A 27,727-nucleotide genomic window follows, 5' to 3' on the forward strand; every position below is an offset into this window, starting at 1 on the left:
AAAGTACTGCAATAATCGGGGGGAGATTTAATCCACATACAGATTGGATGAATGAAATTGGCAAAGGTGGCCTGGAGAATGAATTCCTGGAGTGTATTCAGGTTAGTTTTTTAGAACAATGCATTCAGAAGCAACCAGGGAACAGACTATTTTAGGTCTGTTAATGTGTAATGATGCAGGATTAATTAATTACTTTATCATGAAGGATCCTCTTGGTAAAAGTGATCATAACTTGATAGAATTTCACATTCAGTTTGAGGGTGAGAAATGTTGGTCTGAAACTAGATTCTTAAACATAAGTAAAGGCAATTACAAGGGTATGAAGACAGAGTTGGTTAGAGTGGAATGGGAAAACAGGTTAAAAGTTAAGATAGTAGAGAAATAGTGGCAGACATTTAAGGAGATATTTTTAAACTTTCAGCAAAGATATATTCCAGTGGGAAAGAAAGATTCTACAAGAGGGATACACCATCCATGGCTAACTCAGTAAGTTGAGGATGGTGTCAAATTGAAAGAAAAGATGTACAAAGCTGGAAAGATTAATGATAGCCCAGAGGATTGGGAAAACTTTAGAAACAGCAAAGGATAACTAAAAAATAGAGGGAAAAATTGTAAGGTGAGTGAAAGCTAGCAAAAAGTATTAAAACAGACAATAAATGTTTCTACAAGTATATAAAGAGAAAGAAATTAGCTGAAGTGAGCATTGATGCCTTAACGATGAGCCTGTGGAATTAATAATAGGAAACGAGGAAATGGCAGAGACTTTGAATAAATATTTTGTACCTGTCTTCACAGTAGAGGAACTAAAAAGCATCGCAAGGAATAATAGAAAAGCAGGGGGCAAATGGGAAGTGGGGACCTTAATTAGTCATGATTATTAGAGGAAAAAGTACTAGGGAAACTACAGGGGCCAAGTCACCTGGACCTAATGGCCTACATTCTAGGGTGGATGCATTGGCTGTAAACTTCCAAACTTCCTGAGATTCTGGAAAGGTGCCAGCGAATTGGAAAACTCCAAATGTAACACCTCTATTCAAGAAAAAGAAGGAGACAGAGAGCAGGAAATTATAGGCCAGTTAGCCTAATGCCTGGCATTGAGACAATGCTAGAATCCATTATTAAGGAGGTAGTCACAGGACGTTTAGAAAATCATAATACAATCAGGCAGAGCCAACATGGTTTTGTGAAAGGGAGATCATGTTTGACAAATTTATTAGAGTTCTTTGATGATGTAACAAGCAGGGTGGACAAATGGCTGCCAGTAGATGTAGGGTATTTTGGATTTCCAAAAGGCATTCAATAAGTTGCTACATAAATAGTTACTGCACAAGAACAGAGCTCATCGTGTTGGGGGTGATATATTAGCATGGATAGAAGATTGCCTAACTAACAGGAATCAGTTGGAATAAATTGTTCTTTTTCAGGTTGGCAAACTGTAACAAGTGGAATGGCACAGGGATCAGTGCTGGGGCCTCAATTACTTACGATCTATATTAATGACTTGGATGAAGTGATCAACTGTATTGCAGCCAAATTTCCTGATGATACAAACATAGATAAGTGTCAAGTTCTGAGGAAGATACAAACAGTCTGTGAAGGAATATAGATAGGTTAAGTGGGTAGACAAAATTTGGCAGATCGAGTATGTCATGAAGATGTACTTGGTGCCAAATAATAATTTTTTATCCACAGGTTGGAAACCTGAATTGGATTTTTAAAAACAGATTTTTTAAAGACACAGAGACGAAAGTGAACTCACAGCCCAAGATGGCTAACCACAATTTGCATTACTATATGTTCCACATTCCAATTCATGGGACTGGAGTCAATCTATCTGCAAAACCCATCAGAAACAATGACTTCAGGAGAGTTTGAAGGATTCACATCTCCTATCTCATTAGCAAGGCATCTATGGCAATCACCTGATGTATTTAACTGTTTTTTTTTGCAAGAATATACTTTATTCATAAAATAGGAGATGGGCCAGTGAGACTAATTGCTTGGAAAATGGGATCCTAGCTAAGTTAGCTTCCAGACATGAGCTAGTCATGTCACCTTTTGAATACATGGACAATGTATTTTTAAAAATTCGACTGTCACTTGGAGAAGGAATGTTACATGACAAGCCAACCCTTTGCATGTTTAAAGCACATGTTTCTTAGTAGGACTGAGGGCAAGCAGCTGAGGGAGAACACCTAAGTGGGGTCCCTTCTACCTCCTTTTTTCTCCAACCTGCCTGTTAAGCTTCGAACCCTGTGCGATGACTGTGATTGTTCAGGGATGCCCTGCTGCAGACAGAGATTTCTTAAAAGAATTCAAACCCAGCACTACCGCCTGCAGAAGAACAACCAACTCAATTGTCCACATCTGTAAATCAGAAGCATTGAAACCATTGAGTTCAGCATGAAACCAGCTGAGTCACTAAGTATAGACTGTATACTGCTTTACTCTTCTATGGACTCTAATTTGGCCAGCTTGTATTTGTGTGTGTGTGTGTGTGTGTGTGTGTGTGCGCGCACGTGCATAAGTTGGTATGTATCTTATTATTTTACATAGATCACTTTAAGGAAAATAAAGCTAACCTCTTTTTTAAACTCAAGAAAACCTGCCCGATTGGTTTTTTTTTTATGATCACAGCAAGTAAACAGTATAATATGAACAGAATTGGTAAGTGTATCCTTTTCAAACATAGAAACCTGTAGCAGTCAAACGAGGAGAGGGCAAAGATGGAAGCCATTCGACCCCTCTTTTTCAGTAAGAATAAAAAAGAATATTATTTAAATGGAGTGAGACTGCAGAATGCTGTGGTATAGTGGGATCTGGGTGAACTGGTACATGAATCACAAAATGTTTGCACATAGGTACAGCAAGTGATTATGAAGGAAAATGGAATGTTGACCTTTATTGCAAGGGGAATTTAATACAAATGTAGGGAAATCTTGCTACAACTGTAGAGGGCATTGGCGAGACCACACCTGGAGTATTCTGTTCAGTCTCCTTGCTTAGGGAGGGATATACTTACATTGGAAGCAGTTCAGAGAAGGTTCACTACGCTGGTACCTGGGATGAAGTGTTGTCTTATGAGAAAAGTTAGTTAGGTAGGGTCTGTACACATTGGCGTTTAGGAGAATGAGTGGTGATCTTATTGAAACATAAGATTCTCATGTGGCTTGACAGGGTAGGTGCCAAGTAGATGTTTCCCCTCTTGGGGGAATCTAGAACTAGAGGGCACAGTTTCAAAATTAGGGGTGTCTGATTTAAGATTGAGATGAGGAGGAATTTCTTCTTTCAGAGCAGCCCATGTTCAAATGCAGCAAGACCTGGACAAAATCCAAGCTTGGGCTGACAAGTGGCAAGCAACATTCACACCACACAAGTGCCAGGCAATGACCATCTCCAACAAAAGAGAATCTAACCATTGACCCTTGACATTCAATGGCACTACCATCGCTGAATCCCCCACTATCAATGTCCTGGGAGTTATCATTGACCAGAAACTGAACTAGACTAGCCATATAAATACAAGAGCGGGTCAGAGGCTAGGAATCCTGTGGCGGGTAACTCACCTCCTGACTCCTCAAAGCCTGTCCACCATCTACAAGGCACAAGTCAGGAGTGTGATGGAATACTCTCCACTTGCCTGGATGGGTGCAGCTCCAGCAAAACTTAAGAAACTTGACACCATCCAGGACAAAGCAGCCCGCTTGATTGGCACCCCATCCCAAACATTCACTCCCTCCAGCACTGCTGAACAATGGCAGCAGTGTGTACCGTCTACTAGATGCATTGCAGAAACTCAACAAGGTTCCTAGGCAGCACCTTCCACCCACGACCACTACCATCTAGAAGGACAAGGGCAGCAGAGACTTGGAAACACCACCGCCTGGAAGTTCCCCTCCAAGTCACTCACCGTCCTGACTTGGCAATATATCGCTGTTTCTTCACTTTGGCTGGGTCAAAATTCTGAAACTGCTTTCCTAACAGCACTACCTACAGTGCTGAGTGTACCTATACCATATGCACTGCAGCGGTGCAAGAAGTCAGCTCATCACCACCTTCTCAAGGTCAACCAGGGATGGTCAATAAATACTGCCCTAGCCAGCGAAGCCCATAATCCCGTAAAATGAATAAAAAATAGTTTTTGGAATTCCTTCTTCTATAGAGAGCAGTGGAGGCTGGGTCATTGAATATATTCAAGGCTGATCTAGACAGATTTTTGATCTGCAAGGGAGTCAAAGGCTGTGGGGGGCAGACAGGAAAGTAAAGGCCACAATCACATCAGCCATGATCTTATTGAATGGAGGGACATGCTTGAGGGGCTGAATGGCCTACTCCAGCCCCTATTTCCTGTGTTCTTACAGAAGGAGACTATTTGGCCCATCGCGTCTATGCCAGTTTTCTGTAAATGCAATGAAGCCTTCCACTCCCCAGCCTTTTCCTCGTACCCCTACAATATTTTTCTCTTCAGATAATTACCCCTTTGAAAGCTGTGATTGAATTTGCCTCCACTATACTCTCAGGCAATGCATTTCAGATTCTAACCATTTACTGCTTAAAAAACCTTGTCTGCAAGTCAACCTTACCTTAAATTGGTGTCCCCTGGCTCTTGCTTCTTCCGTCAAACTGCCTGGTCTTTCTTGACTGTCTGGCGGACACACATTCCCCATCTCCCTGCATATCCTTAAGCTGCGAAGTAACCACATCTGTAAATGTGCTATCCATGAAGTTCCCAACCTAGCTGATATGCCACAGTGACACCAGCTCCTGCTGAAGCTCTGAAACCTGGAGCTCGAGCTGCTGCAGTTAACAATACTTTCTGCATGTATGGTTATCCAGGATACAAGACACATCCTGGAGTTCCCACATGGAATTTGATGTCCACTCCATGGGTCCAACCTGCCGTGGGTCTACTTATTAGACAATAAAACTTATTAAATAAATAATATTTAGCTACTAAATAGCTACTCACCAATGAGCTGCTTCTCTTCTGCTAACATTTAAAGGGAGGTTAACTGAAAAGTTTTACTTAACTCTTCTAATCGTAAAACCTTAGATTTTAATTTACTGAAAAACTCAGAACTCTAGTTCTATTGACCCTTTTTATTTAATTATAACTTTATCCTCTAGATTTGATTAATTGTTGGAGCACTGAAATTATTGATTGAAGTATAACATTGACTTCAGTTTTTAATATCTGCACTAATTCATCAATTTAGCCTTGCTTCATATTTGACTAGTTTAGATTAAATTAAAAACTTACCAGAAAACTGTCTCTGCATGACTCTCTGACCTGTGACATCACTTTGCTTCTAGGGCAGCCCTCTCCCACACAGCTCTGGCTCTCTGCTCCTGCTCTTTTTAAACCTCCGCTCTCAGCTCTAACTTTGTTCAAAATTCTGATTCAGATTTTTAATTTTCCAGCTCCTAATTTAACTTAGTGTCCTGGTTTAGAGATAAAAAAGAAATACTGTCCAGCCAATCACTTACCCACTTTCCTCTCGGTCATGTTGTTATAATGATGTAAAGACACCAATCACTCATAAAGGATTGGGTAAAGATGTTGTGGGTTCATTTATTTAGATTAGGCACATGAGAACAGATATACATGAGTGGAAAGCACGAAGACATCAGAGCTGTGCTGTGTCCTGCTCAAAGGCAGAAGTGAAATTAAGACTGGATCGCATGACACACTTCCTTTCTACTGATGTCATGCTGCTATCCCTTAAAGGCATATTACAACATCCACCTTTTTAAAGATACTTTCCCCCCACCTTCCAAAGAAGTAAAACTATTTACAATAAATATTCATGTTTAGTTACCATTACATAAGTGTATAGAACTGATGAATCTATGAGTCTCTAAAGCATAAAGGCAATCTGTTGGTTTTCCCAGATATTGTAATAATAACTTTTTTATTTATTCGTTCATGGAACATGGGCATCGCTGGCTAGGCCAGCATTTATTTCCAATCCCTAATTGCCCATGTTCAGAGGACATTTTTTTTAAAGACTCAACCACATTGCTGTGAGTCTGAAGTCACATGCAGGCCAGACCAGCTGAAGACAGCAGATTTCTTTCCCTAAAGGACATTAGTGAACAAGATGGATTTTGTGGTCATCATAAGACTTTTAATTCCAGATTTTTATTGAATTTAATTTTCACCATTTGCCACTGTGGGATTTGAACCTGGGTCCCCAGAGCATTACCCTGGGTCTCTGGAATATTAGTCCAGTGACTGCTACTGCCTTCCCTTGTCTGGAGGTTTCTCTAATTGCTCACAGTGATCTGTGGGGTTGTCATTCTTGGATGTTGTTCCTGGTTGCATTTGGGATCTAGTCCTCGACGCAATACGACTGCACGGTGGTTGAGGAGCTAATCGGATCTGAAACAAAAACAGAAAATGCTGGAGAAACTCAGCGGGTCTGGCAGCACCTGTGGAGGGAGAAACAGAGTTAACGTTTCGAGACCATATGACCCTTTTTCAGAGAAATGGACCCGATTTGTCCTGGTTTATGCCTCACCATTGCGGCTTTGTGTGCAATGACTTCATAGGACCTTGGTTCCGAACAAATCCTTGTCACCTTGGCTGGTTGCCACATACTCACTGTGGGATTCTGGATGCAAACTTGTTATCCCTACTGTAAACTTTGCAATTCTGTACTCATGCTTTTATTGTGCACGTTAGTCATCTTCTACTGCAGTTTTAAAATATGCTCTCTAGTTTCTGAGAGAGTAACATGGGTAAGAGTAGGTACATTAGTATGTACTGGTCTTCCAAACATGAGCTCTGCTGTTGAGGGAATAATTGCACTTAAAGGTGTTGCTCTCAGATGTAACATTGCAATGTGTAGATCTTACTTGGTCTGTTTACATTTGAGAATTAGGGATTTTACTGTGCGAATCATTCATTCAGCTAAGCTGTGAGATCTAAGATAATGAGGAGAAGAAGTAGTGTAATCGATATTCCACTTCTCACACACACCCTGAAATGGCTTACAATAACTAATGGAACAACTTGGCTAGGGTTGCGGCAAGTTCTGGAGCACAAGTCTTCAGTACTATTGCTGGAATATTGTCAGGGCCTACAGCCTTTGCAGTATCCAGTGCCTTCAGCTGTTTCTTGATATCACATGGGATGAATCGAATTGACTGAATACTGGCATCTGCGATGCTGGGGACCTCCAGAGGAGACCGAGATGGATCATCTACTCAGCACTTCTGGCTGAAGATTGTTGTCTTAACTTTTGCACTTGCACTGATGTGCTGGGCTCCTCCATCATTGAGGATGGGGATATTTGTGGAGCCTACTCCTCTAGTGAGTTGCTTAATTGTCCATTCAGGACTGGATGTGGCAGGACTGCAGAGCTTAGATCTGATCTGTTGGTTGTGCGATTGCTTAGCCCTGGCTATCACATGCTGCTTCTGCTGTTTGGCACACATGTAGTCCTGTGTTATAGCTTCACCAGGTTGACACCTCATTTTTAATTATGTCTGGTACTGCTCCTCACATGTCATCCTGCACTCTTCATTGAACCAGGGTTGATGGTAATGATAGAGTGGGGGATATGCTGGGCCATAAGGTTACAGATTGTGTTCGAGTACAATTCTGCTGCTGCTGATGGCCCACATGGATGCCCAGTTTTCAGCTTTAGATCTGTTTGAAATCTATCCCACTTAGCACGGTGGTAGTGCCACACAACATGAAGGAGGGTATCCTCAATGTGAAGGCGGAACTTGGCCTCCATAATAACTGTGCGGTGGTCACTTCTATTGATACTGTCATGGACAGATGCACCTGCAGCAGGCAGGTTGGTGAGGATGAGGTCAAGTATGTTTTTCCCTCTTGTTGGTTCCCTAACCACCTGCCGCAGACCTAGTCTAGCATCCACGTCCTTTAGGACTTGGCCAGCTTGGTTAGGAGTGGTGCTACCGAGCTACTCTTGGACATTGAGGTCCCCCAACCTGAGTACATTTTGTACCCTTCCCCCAAGTGGCGCTGAACATGGAGGAGCACCGATTCATCAACTGAGGGAGGGTGATATGTGGTAATCAGCAGGAGGTTTCCTTGCCCATGTTTGACCTGATGCCATGAGACTTCATGAGACCCGAAGTCAATGTTAAAGGCTCCCTGGGCAGCTCCTTCCCAACTGTATAACACTGTACCGACACCTCTGCTGGGCCTGTCCTGCCAGTGGGACAGGACATACCCAGAGATGGTGATGGTGGTGGTGGTGGTGGCTGGGACATTATCTGTCAAGTATAATTCCGTGAAGATGACTCTGTCAGGCTGTTGCTTGATTAGTCTGTGAGACAGCTCTCCCAATTTTGGCACTAGCCGCCAGATGTTAGTAAGGAGGACTTTGCAGAGTCGACAGGGCTGAGATTGCTGTTGTCATTTCCAGTGCCTTGGTCTTTGCTGGGTTGTCCATCCAGTTTCATTCCTTTTCTGTGACTTTGTAGCGGTTTGTTACAACTGAGTGGCTTGCTAGGCATTTGTGGGTCTGGAGTCACATTAGGCCAGACGAGGTAAGGACATTAGTGAACCAGATGGGTTTTTACAACAATCGACAATGGTTCCATGGTCATCATTAGACTTTTGATTCCAGATTTTTATTGAATTTGAATTCCACCATCTACCGTGGCCGGTCCCCAGAGCATTACTTTGCGTTTCTGGTTTACTAGTCCAGCGACATTACCACTACGCCATTGCCTCTTCCTCCACCTCACACTTTGACTTTTTTTCCTTTTTCAAAATTACTCATTTTGTCTCCCTCTGACTCTATCATTTGATAAAGTCCCCCACAGGAGGTTGATTAGCAACTTGACTAAACCACGTCGGATAGGAGGTTTAAGCACTTTGGCATGGATTAAGGATTGGTTAACAGGCAGAAAGCAGTGAGTAGGAATAAACGGGTCATTCTCGTGTTGGCAGGCAGTGACTAGTGGGGTACCACAGAGATCAGTACTCGGGCCCCAGCTGTTCACAATATATATCAATGATTTGGATGTGGGGGAAAAATGTAATATTTTCAAGCTTACAGATGACACAAAGCTAGGTGGGATTGTGTGTTGTGAGGAAGATGCAAAGTAACTTCAAGAGGATTTGGACAGACTTAGTGAGTGGGCAAGAACATGGCAGATGGAATATAATGTGGAAAAATGTGAGGTTATCCACTCTGGTAGGAGGGACAGATGTGCACAGTATTTCTTAAATGGTAAGAGATTAGAAAGTGTAGATGCACAAAAGTACCTGGGTGTCCTCGTCAATAAGTCAGTGAAAGCTAACATGCAGGTGCAGCAGGCAATTAGGAAGGCTAATGGTATGTTAGCTTTTATCGCAAGAGGTTTTGAGTACAGGAGTAGCAAAGTCTTGCTTCAATCGTATAGAACCTTGGATAGACCGCACCTGGAATACTGTGTGCAGTTTTGGTCCTCTTACCTTAGGAAGAATATTATTGCCATAGAGGGGGTGCAACGAAGGTTCACCAGACTTGTTCCCGGGATGGAAGGACTGTCCTATGAAGAGAGATTGGGGAAACAGGGCCTGTATTCTCTAGAGTTTCGAAGAATGAGAGAGGATCTGATTGAAACCTACAAAATACTTAAAGGAATAGACAGGGTAGATACAGAGAAGATGATTCCCCTGGCTGGGGAGCCTAGAATCAAGGGACACAATTTCAAAATAAGGAGAAAGCCACTCAGGACTGAGATGAGGAGAAACATTTTTACTCCGAGCATTGTGAATCTTTGGAATTCTCTGCTCCCAAGGGGCTGTGGAAGCTCAGTCATTGATTGTGTTCAAAGTAGAGATTGACAGATTTATAAATGCCAATGACATAAAAGGATATGGCAATAGAATGGGAAAAAGACATTGAAGTGAATGATCAGCCATGATCATATTGAATGGCGAAGCAGGCTCGATGTTCTGAATGGCCTACTCCTGCTCCTGTTACTTTTAACTGTGGGTCTCCAACACTGTTCTCTCTCAGGCTTGCTTTCCAGATATTTGACAACGAGTCCATGGCTAAACCTTAACTTGTCTGTTTTTCTCCAGATTCTCCTGTGCTCGCTGAGGGCTTCCAGCATTTCGTTTTCATTTTCAGATTTCCAGCACCTGCAGTATTTTGCTATTTGTTGAAAATTAGTTGCCTGGCAAGTAGAACTCTAAAGTATTTGGACTGCATTCGTGTGCATAGTTGTTTTGTTGCTGAACTCTGTGTGAGGAATGGCTCGGTTGGTAACACTTCTGTCCCTGAAGATTGTGCGTTCGAGCCCCACTCCAAGAACTTGAGTGCAAAATTATAGCTGACACTCCCAGCGCAGTAATGAAGGTCCAATTGTGCACTGTAAAAGGTGCTGCCATTTCAGATGAAACATGAAATCGAAGTCCTGTCTGCCCTGTCAGGTGGATGTTAAAGATCGCATGGCGTTATTTTGAAGGGGAGTTAGCCCTGTGTCCTGGACCATATTTATCCACCAACCAAAATCTGGTCATTATCACATTGTTGTTGGTGGAACCTTGTGTGCAAAATGGCTGCTGTGTTTTCTCCATTGCAAAAATGATTACGCTGCAAAAGTATTCATTAATTGAGGTCCAGGACTACGTGCTGAGGGACGCACTAAAGCTTGGGGCAGCCGCCGCAAAGGTGCAATGGGGAAAGGTCGCAGTCTAAGACCTTTCTGCCATAGTGCACCGAGGGGCTGGGAATTGTATAGACCCCTCAGGCTGTACGGCTCACAATGAATGTATGCATTGAATACTAATTGTATTATAATTGTATTGAAGCACCTCAGAGTGCAATATGATGTATGTTGATAACTCCAATACCATTGCACTGTCTGACTCTGTAATGACCATGTTGAAATGACTGTAATATTCATTGATGGTATTGAAGCACCTCATGATCCATGTGTAAAAGTTGAATCTGATTGCACTTTCTGTGATGGCAATTTAGAAATGTTTTGTAATGTTCTTCCAGATATTTTATGAATAAAGTATATTTTTCAAAAAAAAATTGTAAAACAGTTTGGACATATAAGGTTGTGAAAGGTGCGGTTTAACTGCAAGTCTTCTTATGTAACATGGTTTTCCTCATTGAGCATTGCATTCTATGGATTCCATTCGGAAACTGGTATTTGTAATATAACTAAGTGTTTTGATTGGATATGGTTTTTTTTTTCTATTTTAATCAGTGGTCAAGTTAACTGCAAAGGGAAACATCAAGATTAGACAAAGTCACAGAGAAAGCAACTTTGTGAATTGTCTTTGAAACTACCTTTCATTCTCCGGAAAATAATTTGAATACACAGTAGCGTTCCATGTGTTATTGTTAAGGGTTAATTATTGTGACGAATAAATATCAGATCCATCTGAAAGCTAAATGCTGGGAAATGTAAATACTGTAGTAGAAATGTACGATTACGCCGCATCTGGTAACAGTTATGGTTTTCGATAGTTTGACTGCCAATGTTTGCCTACAAAAACAGTAATTTCCAAACTTCAAATACTAATTCATTGGCTGCGATGTGCTTAGCTGTCATCTTTCAGCTGAGACGTTAATCCATGTTCCCATCTGACCTTTCAGGTTGATGTAAATGACCCCTTGGCACTATTTTAAAGAACAGGTGAGTTCTCCCAATATTTATCCCTCAACAAGCATCACATTAAACAGATTATCTGGCCATTATTACGTTGCTATTTGTAGGACCTTACCGTGCACAAATAGGCTGTTGTGTTTTCTACATTATGACAGTGACTACACCTCAAAAATATGTAATTAGTTGTAAAGTACTCCTTAAGGCAGCAAAAGGTGCTATGCAAGATTTTCCTTCGTTCTTTTGGAACATCACCAAGACTTGAAAAAAAACTATACAAACATGCAAGTCTTTCTTTATAGAATAATTTTTTCCTGTATGGTAAAACATTACATTCTGCATTCAGATGATGCTTCCCTATAATCTTGGAAAATGTATTAATCTGCTCTTGTCGAGCTGTTTGAGCTGAGTCTTAAATTTGACCATGTTGGCAATCAACTTTTTTTTATTTGTTCGTGGGATGTGGGTGTCGCTCGCTAGGCCGGCATTTGTCATCCATTCCTAATCGCCCCTTGTTCAGAGGACATTTAAGAGTTAACCACATTGTTGTGGGGGTCTGGAGTCACAGGTAGGCCAGACCAAGTAAGGACAGCAGTTTTCCTTCACTAAAGGGTATTAAATGAACCAGCTGGGTTTTTATGGCAGTTGTTTCAGCCATGGCTTTGTGGTCATCATCAGATTTTTTAATTCCAGATTTTTATTGAAATCAAATTTCACCTTCTGCTTTGGTGGGAATCAAACCCAGGTCCCCAGAGCATTACCCTGGGTCTACTAGCCCAGTAACAATACCACTACACCACCTGATGAATGAAATTTCTCATGCTGGCTTACTCATCATGGAACAATATAAATTAAGCGGTAGAATTTCTGCGGGGGTGGGGTTCCTCAACCTCTCATTTCAACTTTAACAAGTTGCATTTATATAGCACCTTTCATATGATAAAACATCCCAAGTTGTTTCACAGGAGTACTATAAAACAAAGCTTCGACACCAGGCTACAAAAGGAAGTATAAGGGCAGATGCAAGCTGTGAGGAGGACACAGGTGGCTGCAAAGAGATATAGAGAGGTTAAGTGAGTGGGCAAAAAGGCGGCAGATGAAGTTCAATGTGGAGAAATGTGAAGTGAATCATTTTGCTAGGAAAAATATGGAGAGACATTATACAATAAAGGGTACAATTCTAAACAGGGCGCCGGAGCAGAGAGACCTGGGTGTGTATGTGCATAAGCCATTGAAGGTGGCAGGACAGGTTGAGAGCATGGTTAATGAAGCATACAGTATCCTAGGCTTTATTAATAGGGGCATAGAGTACGAGAGCAAGGAGCTTATGTAGAACTTGTATAAGTCACTCATTCAATGTCAGCTAGAGTATTGGGTCCAGGTCTGGGCACTGCACTTTAGGAATGATGTGAGAGCATTGGAGAGAGTGCAGAAAAATTTCACTGAGAATGGTTCCAGGGGTGAGCAGCTTCAGATATGAAGATAGATTGGAGAAGTTAGGACTGTTTTCCTTGGAGAAAAGAAGGCTGAGAGGAGATTTGCTAGAGGCTTTCAAAATCATGAGTGGTCTGGACAGAGCAGATAGGGAGAAACTGTTGTCACTTGTGAAAGGATCAAGAACGAGAGGGGACAGATTTAAAAGTAATTGGCAAAAAAAAAAAGCAAAAGCGACATGAGAGAAAACCTTTTCACACAGCCAGTGGTTAAGGTCTGGAATGCACTGCCTGAGAGTGTGGCAGAGGCAGGGACAATTGAATCTTTCAAAAGGGAATTAGACTGTTTTCTGAAAAGGAAGAATGTGCAGGGTTATGGAGAGAAGATGGGAGAATGACATTAAGGGATTTGGAGAGAGCTGGTGCAGACACAATGGGCTGAATGGCCACCTTCTGTGCTGTAACAATTCTGTGATTCTGTGAATTTGGAACGCTTTCCTCAGTCATATCTGCAAACCGTGAAACTTTACAATGCTTAATCAGTTGAAATCTTCAGACTATTAAACTAATGGGATGACAACTCTTCTGGCAAGTCCGATGCTTAGCTATGTCAATCAAAATGTCAGTTCAACACCTTGAATAAGGAGTGACTGGGTGAGGATGAATGGAATTCAAATAGTAGCGGATTAGTCTTTCTGATGCCTCCAGGAGAAAACCTATTACAGTATTTTCACAACATAACGCATCAGCAGCAGATATAGCTGCAACCTCATGGCCCGAATTTTTCCCTTGTCAGGTGCAGGCAATCGGCGGGCCCGGGAGTGGTCAGGAAATGGGCCACCGGCTGCAATCAGCCCCCCAACCACGATTTCACCAATTGGCCAGCCAGTGTGGAATGCACGCTGAAAAGCTCAGCGCTGCCCAGCTGGAGGCGGGAAGCGGGTGGGCGACAACATCACCACGGGCACGGGTGGGCGCTGCGAGAGGGATCCCTGAAGGCAGACAGCTGCCTCCGGGAGCTGCAGACCTGTAAATAATGAAATAAAGCACTAAAAAGCTGCAAAAAAAAAAAAGGCCCATGCATCACAGACAAGCACCTGAAAGAATACCTCATAAAAATGTTGTCCCCAGGTATTCCTTTTTATTTTATTTCCCAATGGAGATTTCATCCCGCCCTTGGATGAAGCTTCATGAAAAATGTAAAGTCCGCCTGGCCGATTCGCCCGTCCGCCAACCGTAAGGTTGGACAGGCTACGTAAAATCACAGACAATTGCGCCGTTAATGGGCTTAATTGTCTGCTTTAATTGTTGGCAGGCACGCTTCCGACTTTTGCGTGCGGCCACTGAGTGAACTATCGCGCGAGTGTGCAATGACGTTGGAACGCTCGCCTGATGTCATCTCGCGCGTTTTTATACCCGATCGGGTCAGGCGCACACCCGTCTGCCTGCGGAATGTAAAATTCTGCCCATGTTTCGGAAGTGGAGTTTGCCAGTGACCCAGGCATTTTCTCTGTTTTTTTCATTACATCTGTATGAGAAAAAGAAACGCGTACAGCTCTGTATAATGATTTTGGAGGACTATTTCTGGCAAATGGCTGAAGTATTTTACTTGGCACTGCTTCGGTTAAAAGTGTAATTGTAGTTTGGATTTGGTTGACATGTTTTAATTGGGTGGTTCAGGTTCATTAACACTTTTATTTATTCATTCATGGGGTATGCGTATTGCCAGCAATGCCAGCATTTGTTGCCTGTCTCTGATCCTGTGATGTAGGTACACCACACGATGTTGATCCAGCAACAGTAAAGGAACAGCGATAGAGTTCCAAGTCAGGATGGAATGTGGCTTGGAGGTGAACACGTGGGTGGTGGAGTTCAAATCCATCTGCAGCCCTGTTTCAGAGAAAGCAACAGGGAATTATAGGCTCCCTACTGCTTCTGGATAATTCAAAAAAGGTGCAAGGCTGGAACATATTTCTTTTCTTTGCAGAGAACAGGTCCCTGTATATGAACATATGTCACTTCAAGGAAGTGTACATGAGCCACATTATAAGCTCGACTGATCGTCTTAAATTTGCTGTCAGCGTAGGTATTAGCACCCTCAGGATTGTTCAGCAAGTGCTGCCCAATCGCGGAATCATATCTAACTGTAGATGGTTTGTTTTGGGGTTTCTAAGCACGGGCTGTTTGCGTAATGCCTGTACACTGCCTGTTATGAACTGCCAGAGGAACGCGTTACTTGATTTGATCAGCTAATTTTTGGGACACATGAGCTCATTTACGCTTGCTAGAAGTGACATGTGTTCATATTCAGAAACCTGTTCTCTGCAAACAAAAGGAATATGTTCAAGCCGTGCCTTTTTTGAATAACCTGGAAGCATAGGGAGCCTTTTGTTCCCTGTTGCTTTGTCCATAGCAATGCATCGGTTCAAATATGGACAAAAGAGCTGAACTCCCGAGATGAGGTGAGAGTGACCGCCCTCGACATCAAGGCCGCATTTGATTGAGTGTGGCATCAAGGAGCCCCAGCAAAACTGGAGTCAATGGGAATCGGGGACAACTCTCCACTGTTAAGGGTCATACCTAACACAAAGGAAGATGATTATGGTTGTTTGAGGTCAGTCATCTCAGCTCCAGGACATCACTGCAGGAGTTCCTCATGGTAGTGTCCTCAGCCCAACCATCTTCAGCTGCTTCATCAATGACCTTCCTTCCATCTTAAGGTCAGAAGAGGGGATGTTCGCTGATGATTGTACTATGTTCAGCACTATTTGCGATACTGAAACAGTCCATGTCCAAATGCAGCAAGACCTGGACAATATCCAGACTTGGACTGACAAGTGGCAAAGTAACATTAGCGCCACACAAGTGCCAGGCAATGATGATCTCCAACAAGAGAGAATCCAACCATATCCCCTGATGTTCAATTGCATTACCATCACTGAATCCCCCACCATCAACATCCTGGGGGGTTACCATTAGCCAGAAACTGAACTGGATTAGCCATATAAATACTGTAGCTATAAGGGCAGGTCAGAGGCTAGGAATCCTGTGACAAGTAACTCACCTTCTGACTCCCCAAAACCTGTCCACCATCTATAAGGCACAAGTCAGGAGTGTGATGGAATACTCTCCACTTGCCTGGATGAGTGCAGTTCCAATAACACTCAAGAAGCTCGACACTGTCAAGGACAAAGCAACCTGCTTGATTGGCAGCCCATCCACAAACATTCACTCCCTCCCCCACTGACACACAGCGCAGCAGTGTGTACCATCTACAAGATGCACTGTTGAAACACACCAAGGCTCCTTCGACAACACCTTCCAAACTCACGACCATTTAGAAGGACAAGGGCAACAGTTAGAAGGAAACACCACCTCCTGGAAGTTCCCTTCCAAGTCACTCACCGCCCTGACTTGGAAATATATCGCCGTTCCTTCACTGTCGCTGGGTCAAAATCCTGGAACTCCCTTCATAACAGCACTGTGGGTACACCACATGGACTGCAGCGGTTCAAGAAGACAACTCACCACCACCTTCTCAAGGGCAACTAGGGATGGGCAATAAATGCTGGCCCAGCCAGCGAAGCCCACATCACAGAATCACAGAATCACATAGTGCAGAAGAAGCCCTTCGGCCCATCGAGTCTGCACCGACACGTGAGAAACACCTGACCTACCTACCTAATCCTATTTACCAGCACTTGGCCCATAGCCTTGAATGTTATGATGTGCCAAGTGCTCATCCAGGTACTTTTTAAAGGATGTGAGGCAACCCGTCTCCACCACCCTCCCAGGCAGCGTATTCCAGACCGTCACCACCCTCTGGGTAGAAAGGTTTTTCCTCACATCCCCCCTAAACCTCCTGCCCCTCACCTTGAACTTATGTCCCCTCATGACTGACCCTTCAACTAAGGGGAACAGCTGCTCCCTATCCACCCTGTCCATGCCCCTCATAATCTTGTACACCTCGATCAGGTTGCCCCTCAGTCTTCTCTGCTCCAACGAAAACAACCCAAGTCTATCCAACCTCTCTTCATAACTTAAATGTTTCATCCCAGGCAACATCCTGGTGAATCTCCTCTGCATCCCCTCCAGTGCAATCACATCCCTCCTATAATGTGGCGACCAGAACTGCACACAGTGCTCCAGCTGTGGCCTCACCAAGGTTCTATACAACTCCAACATGACATCCCTACTTTTATAATCTATGCCTCGATTGATAAAGGCAAGTGTCCCACATGCCTTTTTCACCACCCCACTAACGTGCCCCTCCGCCTTCAGAGATCTATGGACACTTCCCATTAATGGATGAAAAAAATCACATCAACTTGCCAACCAAACAGCACCACTCTGCTCATGCAGTATAAATTGTTGTGACAGTTTAAAATTTGGTATTCTTGCATTCGTTTGGATGAGTGCAAGATGAAAAGCTTCAGCAACATGTATCCCTTTTCAGCAATATTCATTTCAAGATCTGTACTACCAAGTGACTGTTTGAGACATTCGGTTATCCTGGAAAGCACTGTGTAAGCACTTTTTTCTTCATTAAGGAACAACTTAGAGTGGGAGAGAGAATTAGAGACATGGGATGACGTAGAAAGAGAATTTTGGAGTTTAAGCAGCTGAAGGCATGGCCGCCAATTGTGAAGTACCTGAAATCAGGGATGTGCAAGATGAAGGAAGTTACAGGGGTTTTTTTTAGTCTTTAATGGGATGTGGGCATCACTGACAAGGCCAGCATTTGTTTCCCATTCCTAATTGCCCTTAAAATGAGTTGTATACCACACTATTTCAGAGGGCAGTTAAGAGTCAACCACATTGCTGTGGGTCTGGAGTCACATGTAGGTCAGACCAGGTAAGGATGGCAGATTCCCTTCACCAGATGGGTTTTTACAACAATTGATGATAGTTGTCATGGTCACCATTACTGAGGCTAGTTTTCAATTCCAGATTTTGTTAATTGAATTCAAATTCCACCAGCTGCTGTGAGATTTGAACCCATGTTCCCCTGGGCATTAGCCTGGGTCTCTGAATTACTAGTCCAGTGGCATTACTACTACACCTCTGTCTCCCCTTAGAGTGGGGTGAGGCCATGGGGGCTTTGAAAATAAGGGTGAGAATTTTTAAATCTTCAGATTGTCTCTTATATCTTACAAATATTACAAATTGAGGCCATTGACAGGGTCAATTAAGTAATTAAAGGACATGCCCGTCCAACCTTAAGGTTGGCGGGCAGGCCAGGAGCCCCTGTGGGAAGTAGAAAAAACATGAAACCTCATCCACCAGCAGGATGAGGTTTCATGTAGGCTTTAAAAAGTTTTAATAAAGATTTTGTAAAAATTTTGGACATGTCCCAACTCATGTGACAGTGTAACATGAGGGGACATGTAAGGGAAGTTTTATTTTTCTATTTTTAATATTTTTGAAAGTAGAGGCGACCTCCCTGAGGCTTCACTTAGCCTCAGGGAGATGAGTGCACTCTTTCGTGCGCATGCTGGGCGGGCCTTAATTGGTCCCCCCCCCGCGTAAAATGGTGCCACGCCTCTGATTGGAGGCGCCGATCAGAAGTGCAACCGTACACGCCCACTCGTCAGCTTCCCCCAGATGGGGGGAAAATTCAGCCCTGGGACTTTTTCCATGGGATGCCACAGGATCTTTTATATCCAACTGAGAGGGCAAATGGGACCTCAGTTTAATGTCTTACCCACAAGGCGAGACGTTTGACACTGCAGTGCTCCCTCAGCACCACACTGGAGGGTCATCCAAGCTTAGGCCTCTGGAGTGGTACTTGAACCTACCACTTTAGATATGGGTTTAATCAACCAAACCAGAGCTGAAATTAATCTTAATTAAAATCCTCAAGTTGTACAGCTATCCAGAATTTCCTACCAGTACATTAAGTATTCCCTCAAATTTGATGTCAGTGTTACTTCTTTGTTTTCAATCTGCAGTACTGTGCTATGAAAAATGCAAATTGGCTTTGTTTAGCTGAAGTTGAACAGAAACCTCGTCCAAGTATAATCCTGATCCAAAAAAATCTCTTTCCATACTTGCTATTCAGTTATTGGATATGTTGTGCTGAGTTATAGGGAAACAGATTGTTTGTTGGTTGTCATTCTCAGTTTGGCAGGCTGTGATCAGTGGGGTACCTCAAGCAATCAGTGCTTGGGCCCCAGCTGTTCACAACCTATATCAATGATTTGGATGTGGGGACCAAATGTAATATTTCCAAGTTTGCCGATGACATAAAACTAGCTGGGAATGTGAGTTGTGAGGAGAATGCAAAGAGGCTTCAAGGGGTTTTAGACAGGGGAAGTGAGCGGCCAAGAACATGGCAGATAGAGTATAATGTGGAAAAATGTGAAGTTGTCCAATTTTGTAGGAGAAACATAAAAGCAGAGTATTTCTTAAATGGTGAGGGATTGGGAAGTGTTGATGTCCAAAGGGGCTTGGATGTCCTTGTTCATGAGTCACTGAAAGCTAATATGGAAGTGCAGCAAATAATTAGGAAGGCCAATGGTATGTTGACCTTATATGCAAGAGAATTTGAGCACAGGAGTGATGATGCCTTGCTGCAATTGTATGGAGCCTTGGTGAGACCGCACCTGGAGTACTTTGTGCAGTTTTGGTTTCCTTATCTAAGGAAGGATATACTTACCATAGAGGGAATGCAATGAAGGTTAACTAGACTAATCACTGGGATGGTGGGAGTGTCCTATGAGGAAAGATTGAGGAGAAGAGGCCTAGGTTCTCTAGAATTCAGAAGAATGAGAGGTGATCTCATTGAGACATACAAAATTCTTACATGGCTCAGCAGGGTAGATGCAGGAAGGATGTTTCCCCTGGCTTGCCGGGTAGGGAGGTGGAGTTTAGATCCAGAGGACACAGTCTCAGAATAAGGGGTAGGCCATTTAAGGCGGAATTTCTTCACTCAGAGGGTGGTGAATCTTTGGAATTCTCTACCCCAGAGGGCTGTGGAGGCTCAGTCACTGAGTATGTTCAAGACAGAGAGATAGATTTTTAGATATTAAAGTTATCAAGGGATATGGGGATCGTGTGGGAAAATGGTGCAGAGGTAGAAAATCAGCCATGATCTAGCTGAATGGCGGAGCGAGATCGAGGGGCCGAATGGCCTACTCCTCCTATTTTCTATGTTCCTATTTTGTTTCTTTATTCTTTAATGGGATGTGGGCATTGCTGGCAAGGCCAGCATTTGTTGCCCATCCCTAATTGCTCTTGAGCTGAGTGGCTTGCTAGGCCATTTCAGAGGGTAGTTAAGAGTCAACCACACAGCAGATTTCCTTCCCTAAAGGGCGTTAATGAACACGATGGATTTTTACAACAATTGATCATAGTTTCATAATCACCATTACTGAGACCAGCTTTATATTCCAGATTTATTAATTGAATTTAACTTCCACCTATGTTCCTTTGCCATTCCGCATTGAAAGGGGAGCAATGTGTCAATACCAGAAGTTTTAACATAATTAACCAGAGGGTTGAGGAGGTTTTGGTGCCACCTGCCTGTTGTGATCAAGCAGAATTCCAATGAGTTTTGGCAGACAATTCTCAAGGAGGAAACGGAATAGTAAAAACAAACTTGGAAAGTGAAGGAGATGAGAGAAAGACATTGGGCAGGATTTTTAGTTCACGGGTGCCCGTGATTGGCGGGCCCGGGAGCAGCCGGGGAACGGACCCCTAAATACACTCGGCCCCTGACCTGGCTGGCCAATTAACGGCCAGCCAGCAAGAAATGCACGCTAAAAGGCTCAGCGCTGCTGGGGTGGGGGGCGGGAGGAGTGCAAGCGCTGGTCAGCGTGGGCGCGGGGGGAGTGCTGAATGAAAGCTCTGATGGCAGAGAGCTGCTTCAGGGAGCTGAAGAATTTAATTGCAATAAAAACAGATTTTAAAATCCGGAAAAAATGTCCACACATCAGAATCAGTCACCCGAACATATACATGATGAAAGTTCTGTCCATACGATTTTATTTTTAAAAATTTGATGATGGAAACTTCATCCCGCCGTGGATGAGGTTTCCTGAAAAATGCAAAGGCCACCTGGCCTCTTCGTCTGCCTGCCAACCGTAATGTTGGACGGGCAATGAAAAATCTCCATTAATTACAACTTTAATGGCCTTAATAGGCTTCTTAATTGTCGGTGGGTGCGCTTCAGGCTCTTGTGCGCGCCCGCCGACCGAAATATCACGCGAGTACGTGATGACGTCGGGACACTCGCCCGACATCATCATGTGCTATTTCACACTTGAGTGGGTCAGGCGCGTGCCTGCACGCCAAGCGAAAAATTCTGCCTGTTGTCTTAAAAAGATACTGCTGTCACATGGCTACTTTAAGATACTGTAATAACTTTTAAAATTAAATCCACAATGTGCACCCAAAAATAAAGAGTCATATTTCTGAGAATATTGATTTTAAATGATCAAAACAAACAGCAAAATTATCAATAAATATGTACCTTGAATATTGCTAAGAGACATGTTGCTGAAGCTCTTCATCTTACACGCATCAGGACAAACACAAGAATGTCAAATTTCAAATGACACGACAATTTATACTACAGTAAAAATGGTTGCTGATTGGCTGGCAAGTCAACTCTGATTATATCAGTATCTTGGAAATTATTTTACGTGGACTAAGCAACAAAGGGAAGATGATGGCGTAGTGGCATTGTCGCTGGACTAGTAATGCAGAGATCTAGGGTAATGCTCTGGGGACCAGAGTTCAAATCCTGCCAGATGGTGGAATTTGAATTCAATAAAAATCTGGAATTAAAAGCCTAATGATAACCATGGAACTTCTGTTGATTGTTGTAATGCCGTTTAGGGGAGGAAATCTGCTGTTCTTACCTGCTTTGACCTACATGTGACCCCAGACCCACAGCAATGCCATCGGAACAAGTGCAGTTAGGGATGGGCAATGAATGCTGGCCTTGCTAGTGATACCCACATCCCATGAATGAATTAAAGAAAAACAAAGGTCAGAAAGAAAGCCAAGGAATGTTGGAGATGCACAACAGAATCCTGGGAGAATGTTTGTTAATTCTTTGTTTACAACACTGACTGCAAGCTACTTATTTGTCTGAAAGCACTTTGGGACTTCATAAGGTTGTGAAGGTGCTATAGATATGCAAGTCCTCATTTCCTTCTGATGAGTTCTGAATTGTGTGAATGTAACAAGGGTTTGGATTGATGAATTAGTGATTTTCCCACATTTTCCATTTTTATTTCAATTTTTTTTTAGCATTTTCAGCTCTTTAAAAATATTAATCCCCAACAAATTAAGTAACAGAGCTGGATATGAAAAAAAAACTTGCATTTTTATAGTGCCTTTTATGACTTAATAAATTCCCAAAGCATTTTGCAGAAAATGAAGTTCTTTTGAAGTGTAGCCACTGTTGTAATGTAGGAAACATGGCAGACAATTTGCAAACAGCAATGTAATAATGATCAGATGATCTGATTCAGTGACGTTGGCTGAAGGACAAATATTGACCAGGCCACCAGGGACAGCTCCCCAGCTCTTCTTTGAAATAGTGCCATCCTTTGCTTCCACCTGAGAAGGCAAACTCGGTTTAGTATCTCATCCAAAGTCAGCACCCTCTGACAGTCCAGCTCTCCCTCAGTACTGTACTAAGGTGTCAGCCTAGATTTTGTGTTGAAGTTTCTAGTGTGAGACTTGAATTTAGGAGGTGAAAATAGAGGCACCTGCAAAGTAACCCACCCAGTAATGCTGGGCTAGCTAATTTTAAGTTCTTGAAAGGTACTGTGACTTATATGTCGGTTTTGGATTCAACTTAATCTAAAGTTGTTAATATGTAATATATGTTTAAAGCACTTTAAGCAAAACAGATATTATGTACTAAGTAACTAATAATAAAAGCAATATTGCAGATGGGTCATTATTAACTACAAGGTGCCACCTTCTTAAAGTAAATTATAGAAGATTGGGATGAATTCTAACTAACTGTCTTTTGTCTATTTGTGTGGACATTTTAACTGTGTTTATTGCTGTTGTTTTAAAAGAGAATTTTGATGAGACCATTAGTACTGGCTTTGAAGAGTTGCTCAGACTGATATAGGAACATTAGGAACAGGAGTACACCATTTAGCCCCTTGAGTCTGTTCTGCCATTCAATGAGTTCATGGTTGATCTGTGACCTAACTCCATATGGCCACCTTTCCCCCATATACCTTACTTCCTTTAGATAACAAAAATCTATCAATCTCAATTTTAAAAATAACAACTGATTTAGCGTTAATTGCTGTTTGCAGATGTGAGTTCCAAACTTCTATCACCTTTGCACAAATTTCTTTAATATGTTCGGATGACAGAAATTTATCAAGCTCAGATACAGGCACGGTACATCTAGGCAGCATCTGACTGTGTGTGGCATCAAGTAGCGCTAGCAAAATTGTAGTCCATGGGAATCAGGGAGAAAATTCTCCACTGATTGGTGTCATAACTAGGACAAAGGAAGATGGTTGTGATTGCTGGAGGACAATCATCTCAGTTCCAGGGCATCGCTACAGGAGTTCCTTGGAGTAGTGTCCTAGGCCCAACCATCTGCAGCTGCTTCATCAATGACCTTTCCTCAATCATAGGGTCAGTGGAGGGTGTTATTCACTGCTGATTGCATAGTATTCAGTATCATTCGCAACTCCTCAGATACTGAAGCAGTCTATACCTACATACAGCAAGACCTGGACAACATTCAGCTTGGGCTGATAAGTGGGCCAAAACATTCACACTACACAAGTACCAGGCAATGACCATCTCCAATGAAAGAGAATCTAACCATCTCCTCTTGACATTCAATGGCATTACCATTGCTGATTCCCTCACTATCAATATCCTGGGGGTGTTATCATGTGACCAGAAACTGAATTGGGCCAGCCATAAATATTGTGGCCACAAGAACAGGTCAGAGTCTGGTAATTTTGGGTAACTCACCTCTTGACTCCCCAAAGCCTGTCCACTATCTACAAGGCGCAAATCAGGAATGTGATGGAATACTCCCCATTTGCCTGGATGATTGCAGCTCCCACAACACTCAAGAAACTCAGCACTTAAGACAAAGCCACGCACTTAATTGGTACCCTCTCCTCCACCTTAAACATTCACTCCCTCCATCACCAGCCCACAGTATCAGCGGTGTGTACCATCTACAAGATGCACTGCAGCAACTCACCAAGGCTCCTTCAACACCTGCAACATCTACCACCTAGAAGAACAAGGGCAGCAGATGCATGGGAACACCAACACCTGCAAGTTCCCCCCAAGCCACACACCATCCTGACTTGGAGATATATCGCTGTTCCTTGGCTGCCACTGAGTTAAAATCCTGGAACTCCCTCCCTAACAGCACTGTGGGTGTACCTACACCACACGGACCTGCAGAGGTTCAAGAAGGCAGCTCACCACCACCTTCTCAATGGCAATGAGGGGTGGGCAATAAATGTTGGCCTAACCCATGATGCTCACATCCCATGAATGAATAATTCAAACCATCCTAACTGATGTTAACTGTTCTTGGATGTAATAAATTGCTCTCTCTTTTTACATTAACTTTATTCTATTTTCCTTCTCTTAAAACCATTAATTTTCAGTGTTGCTATAAGGATAAGCTTAAAATGCTGATAGTGTGGAATAGAAGACGGTATTCTTGAGAAGCAGGACATTCCAAAAAATGTGGGGCCTGAACTTCCTCGGAGTGACAAATCAGAGTTGGATTGCCCCCCTGCTCCTACTTTCTTACCTGAATATCTTCTCAATCCTTGTCTGACCTTCCAACTCAAGCCAGGTGAGAACTGTGCGGGGCAGTGCACTCCTGAGGCCTTCTGTCGAGGGCTTCAGAGTTGGTTGCAAGGTGGCCATCCCCACCCACCCCACCACTTTTTTTTTTAAGCGGCATTCAGCCCCGTAAATCAGGCAGGTTTAAAGGTCCAGCCACTTTCAAGCCAGGGAGAAGGTAGGTTTGTTAGGTAAGTGGTTAGAATTTGTGTTTGGGCACTCGGTGGGTTGGGGGGGGTGGGGGGGGTGCGGTGTACCAGTCGGAGGGATGGCTGGACAGTTGGTGGGGTGGTGGGGTTTTTGACAGTCGGCAGGTGGGGTGTGTTTGGATGGGGTGGGAGGTTGGATTGGGTAAGGCCTGAGGTGTAGTCAGGATTTCAGGGGGAATCGCCGTAGGGGAGGTAGTCAGGGGATGGGAGAGTCCGGTTGGTGGCAGTCCACATGGTTGTGGGGCGGGGAGGAATTTCATGATGGGGGGGAACTCCCTTGGATGTGGGGGTGGTAGTTTGGTGTGGGGGTATTTGGGGTTGTGGGGGAGTCCCTTTGTTGGGGGGTAGTTGGGGCTGTGGGGGAGGCCCTTTGGTGGGGGGTAGTTGGGATTGTTGGAGAGTCCCTTTGGGGGCACTTGGGGTTGTGGGAGAGTCCCTTTGGGGGAACTTGGGGTTGTGGGAGAGTCCCTTTGGGGAATAGTTGGGGTTGTGGGAGAGACCCTTTGGGGAGTAGTTGGGGTTGTGGGAGAGACCGTTTGGGGAGTAGTTGGGGTTGTGGGAGAGACCCTTTGGGGAGTAGTTGGGGTTGTGGGAGAGGCCCTTTGGTGGGGGGGCAGTTGGGGATGTGGGAGAGTCCCTTTGGGGGCACTTGGGGTTGTGGGAGAGTCTCTTTGGGGGGTAGTTGGGGTTCTGTGTGGGGGGTAGTCGGGGTGGGGGTTGTGGTGGGCCGAGTCCCCTGGGGGTTTTGAGGGGAGTCCCGAGGGGGTCTGGGTCCGTACAATAGTTACCTAGAAGCTACAAATGGTTTTAATTCTTTTAACTTTTTCTGGGTAACTATTGATGTAAGGCAGTCAGAACTATCCGAAGTTTACGATTTAAATGGCATTTTTGGGTGGTTCCCAGTGCAGGTCAGCTGCCCATCTGGGGTTTACACTTCCTGGGCAATTGCTGTGTAATCTTTACCTGGGAACTTGGTGGAGAAGGTACCCCTCCCCCCAGATACACTCAGCTGGAGCTTGGAAGCTACAGCCCCAACTTCTCTGGTCCATTTTGGTGAGAGGTCATGCTGCCTGAAACATTAAGATAAAAGCAAAATACTGCGGATGCTGGAAATCTGAAACAAAAAAACAGAAAATGCTGGAAAAACTCAGCAGGTCTGACAGCGTCTGTGGAGAGAAAGACAGAGTTAACGTTTCAAGTCTATATGACCCTTCTTCAGAAACATTGACCTACCCTTCCTCTTTCATTGTCTTTGTGTGGATTTGTGGCCTTTATAGATTTTTAATAATGTTTTTATTCCAAGTGATTTTAATCACAATAGGCCAAAAGAAATACAATTGGGAAGTGTTTGAAGCCTGTTCTCCTATCTAGCGACTGAACCCTGTCTCATCACATGCTTGAAGTTTTGGTTTCACATTGTAAAGGCTCCTCAATAATATTTACATGTGTTTTGACCTACATGGGGAGGAGGTGTCTCCACCCAGGTAAATACATGAATGTTTAAGCCATTCATGTTGAAGAACAGTTTAATCATCAGACAGGGTTTGCCTATATGAAGTCCTTCAGGCTGATTTGCCCTTCAACCCATTTTAATGCTGGAAAATTGCTTTCACAAAGGACAGGACCAAACAGAAACTCTCCGGTAAAAGCAAAATACTGCGGATGCTGGAAATCTGAAACAAAAAACAGAAAATGCTGGAAAAACTCAGCAGGTCTGACAGCGTCTGTGGAGAGAAAGACAGAGTTAACGTTTGGAGTCCATTTGACTCTTCTATGACTCTGTTCTTCAGAGTCTGGTGAACAACAGGAGCCAGTTGAAGGGTCGTGAGGACTCGAAACGTCGACTCTTTTCTTCTCCACCGATGCTGCCAAACCTGCTGAGTTTTTCCAGGTAATTCTATTTTTGTTTAGGAGCCAAAGGGAATTGGGACTGCCCCACCCCCCTAACCAGTTCACCAGACTCTGAAGAGGAGAGTCATACGGACTCCAAACGTTAACTCTGCCTTTCTCTCCGCAGATGCTGTCAGACCTGCTGAGTTTTTCCAGCATTTTCTGGTTTTTGTTTCAGAAACTCTTCGGGTTCCTACAGGAAGAATTGGACAGGGTGCCAGAGCACATTCCAATAGCCCGCAGAACCAGAAGCCAGCAAGAGTCCGGCTTATTTTTTTCTGCTTCTTTATAAATGTGTGTATGTGCTGCAAATAGAATATCTGTCTCAATGGGGAAATCCCGTTGCATTTCCTTCCGTCCACACTCAATCCTTACACTTCGGTGAGGAGGGCGGGTGTCGCTCAGTTTGAATCCTCATTTTACCAGCACCCGGGTCTCGAATAAGCGTCGGCATCATCTTATCCCGCCCACCCCACAGCGATGGAGCGTTATGATTTCAAGGAAGCGACTATCCCGCTGTCGACAAGTGGGTCCTTCAACTCTGACGGTGCTGCGAAGTGGTTTCAGATGGGGGAAGAAGCGAAGAGACAGGACAATCTGAGGGTCAGGTTGCTGATCTGAGCGAGTCTCAGCTGCCCCGAAGCCGCAAGGTTCGGAGTTACCTCTCCGAAGGGATCAAACCCCTTTATTTTGTGTGGAGCACAGTCTTCAGTGCAGGAGCCAACACGTTTCGAAAGTCGATTCGGCCTGTATTTTTTTTCAAATAAATCAATCACGGGGTAAAGGTTGCAG

The 27,727-nt window shown here is 43.7% G+C and overlaps 1 long non-coding RNA gene across 1 annotated transcript in view; it reads right to left on the reverse strand.

The window, feature by feature from the left end:
- Positions 1-11,873: 11,873 nt before the first annotated feature.
- LOC144692540 (uncharacterized) overlaps positions 11,874-27,727 on the reverse strand; it is a 40,724-nt gene continuing 24,870 nt past the window's right edge. Inside the window, exon 2 of the long non-coding RNA XR_013579340.1 lies at positions 11,874-14,055. This is a non-coding gene — a long non-coding RNA (uncharacterized LOC144692540). The remainder of the gene's footprint in view (positions 14,056-27,727) is intronic.

The sequence above is a fragment of the Cetorhinus maximus genome, chromosome 2 (assembly GCF_964194155.1).
Source record: "Cetorhinus maximus chromosome 2, sCetMax3.hap1.1, whole genome shotgun sequence".
Taxonomy (NCBI): Eukaryota; Metazoa; Chordata; class Chondrichthyes; order Lamniformes; family Cetorhinidae; genus Cetorhinus; species Cetorhinus maximus.